Source organism: Marmota marmota, unplaced genomic scaffold, assembly GCF_001458135.2.
Source record: "Marmota marmota marmota unplaced genomic scaffold, marMar, whole genome shotgun sequence".
Classification (NCBI taxonomy): domain Eukaryota; kingdom Metazoa; phylum Chordata; class Mammalia; order Rodentia; family Sciuridae; genus Marmota; species Marmota marmota.
In genome coordinates, this window is record NW_025999968.1 from 53736438 (window position 1) to 53739435 (window position 2998).

At 43.4% G+C, this 2998-nt stretch overlaps 1 pseudogene; it reads left to right on the forward strand.

The window, feature by feature from the left end:
* On the forward strand, positions 1-2578 carry LOC107136145 (annotated as a pseudogene).
* Positions 2579-2998: the final 420 nt, after the last annotated feature.

A 2998-nucleotide genomic window follows, 5' to 3' on the forward strand; every position in this document is an offset into this window, starting at 1 on the left:
ATTCACAAGATCCATTCTGATTCAGGAGACAATTCTTAGAGCCTTATTCATTCAGGTACAAGAACAGGAAAAAAAGAGTCCACTTATGTGAAATACATATCATCTGGAGGCAGTAATGCACTGAAGCCTATAGAATCATCACTATCCATCCACAGTGAGGATCCACTCCATTGAAACTCTCATCACAAAGGTTATAAATAAAATCAGTGCAGGGAAAAAAAACACAGCTCAATCACATTAACAGAAGCCTTAGAGTTCTAAACATGTTATGAATCATAGAATTTTAGTCCCTCGGCTGGGTACCAGAGATGAAGATCCTCATACCATGAAGATCCTCATCCAGTGATCTCATTGGATGGTTTGAGAAGATTATCAAGAAATGAGTGATGTGATATGGGAAAGACTGATTGGCTTTGAAGATGAGAAGGAAGGCCACAAACCAACAATGCAGGCAGCCTCCAGAAGCTGGAAAAGGCCAGTTTACAAAGAGTGTGCACCAGAGTCACAGTCACCTTACAGTGCCAAGACCATCAAATGTTCCCCCTTGTATTGCCCGATTACTTGATAATGAGAAAAGTTGGAACTTCAACATCTTTGAATTAGAAATGGTTATGCACAAAACGCCATTGGTTTACCTAGGCTTAAAGGTACTCACTCATTTTGGACTATGTGAATTTTTAGACTATTCTGAAACCACTCTTCAGGCCTGTCTTCAAGTGACTGAAACCAACTACCACTCCTCCAATGCCTACCATAACTCCACCCATGCTGCAGACATCTTGCATACCACAGCTTGCTTTCTTAGAAAGGAAAGCGTGACAGGGAAGCCTTGATAACTGGATGAGGTGGAAGCCCTGGTGGCTGCCACAGTCTAAGACTGGATCACCTGAGAAAGACCAGCTTGTTCCCGTACAATACAGGCAAAGACCTTGCTGTGCTCTACGACAGCACTGCCATCCTGGGGAGTCGCCATGCAGCCCCGACCTTCCAGCTCATTGTCAAGGACACCAAACACCACATTTTCAAGAATACTGACAGGAACCATCATTTAAAGTTGTGCCATTATTGACATGGTTTTGGCAACAGAGATGACAAAACACTTTGAACATGTGAACAAATTTGTGAACACCATCAACAAACTGATGGCAGCTGAGCTTGAGGGTAGCTCCTGTGAATGCAATCCCACTGGGAAGATCTTTCCTGAAAACCAAATCCTGATCAAGTGTATGATGATTATATGTGCCAACATGACCAACCCATGCCACCCCTTGGACCTGTGTGGGTCAGGAGGATCTCCAAGGAGTATTTTGCACAGACTGATGAAGTGAAGAGACGGGGGCTGTCAATGGTGATGCCAGTGTTTGACCAGAGCACTTGTAGCAACCCAGGTCCCAGATCTGCTTCATCGACTACTTCATAATAGACATGTTCAGTGCATGGTATGCCTTTGCACATCTGCTGGTCCTCATGCAGCACCTGGTGGATAACTGCAGACACTGGAAGACAGTAGATGACTGTTCTGGCTTGGATGTGAGGTGTCCCCACAAAGCTCATGTGTGAGACAATGCAAGAAGATTCAGAGGAGAAATGATTGTGTTATGAGGAGTCTGAACCCAGTCAGTGAATTAATCACCTGATAGGGATTAACTGAGTGGTAAATGAAGCAGTAGGGTGTGGCTGGAGGAGGTGGGAATTGAGGCGTGGCTTTGGGGTATATATTTTGTAGCTGGTGAGTGGAGCCTCTCTCTTTGCTTTCTGATCTTCATGCAAGCTGGGTCCCTCTTCCATACTCTCCCACCATGATGTCCTGCCTCACCCCAAGCCCTGAGAAATGAAGCTTACAGTCTATGGATTGAGACTCTGAAACTGACAGCCCCTAAATAAACTTTTCTCCTTTAGTCACAGCAGCAAAAAAAGCTGACTAAAACAATGACCTAAAGTGCTAAAGTCTAAGGTTTTGTCTGAGCCAGGGAAGGGGATCTCTTGATCTCCAAGGGCACTGTGAAGCACAGTAATATAAACAGGAGGCTCTCCTTGGTAGTGACAATAACAGGTACAGGGTAAGAGAGCAAATGTTTAATATATGACCTTAAATCATGCAAGTCCCAAATTTCTTTTTTAGACCGTTATGATCCATGAAAAAAATATCTACATGATCTTTCAAACTTAATAATAGAACAAATACTTGGCAAACTCCTGTGCTATGCCATCAACCTGTGAAGCCTTGTCTCACCGTGGAGCTGATTTACCGTAACTAGCTGAACACAAGAAGCAAAGACTGTGGCATCTGTGAGCCCATCCCCTGGATGGTGACCAAGTAGCTTAACCTAGTGTTCAGCCCATGTCTTACCATAAAATTCACCACCAACAAAAGCTTGACTGTTGTCCTCAAGAAAAGGAATTATAAGAAGCTTATCTAAACAGACCTGCCTAAGGAAAAAGCTAAATAAACCAGCAAAACAACAAGGACCAAATTATTGATAAGCTTTACAGCTTCCATGGCTAGGTGGTTCTGTTGGTTGACAGTGTGACACTCAAGTTAGAATGCAGCCTTGGCCAGATGAGTGCCTCTCCTTGACAGGGGTCAGCAGCCTCCAGCTCTCTTTCCTATGAAAGGGCTTCATCTTAAGAGACAGCCATCATGATGGGGGAGGGAATGGCATTGTGCTTGGGGGGAATTCATGAAGTAACTTCCCCTACTTCTGGCTCACAGGGACAGCCATATGGAACTATACAGAGTATTACTTAAAAGCCCTTAGTGGGGCTGGGGTGGTGGCTCAGTAGTAGAGCACTTTCCTAGCATGTGTAAGGCACTGGGTTCAATTCAATTCTCAGCACTGCATATAAATAAATAAATAAATAAATAAAATAAAGGTCCATCAACAACTAAAGACATATTTTTTTAAAAAAGCAATTACATCTGAATGGCTTTGGACAAGCTTTTCTTTTTAAAGAAAAAAAATTAAGCCTATAATCCCAGCAGCATGGGAGGCTGAGG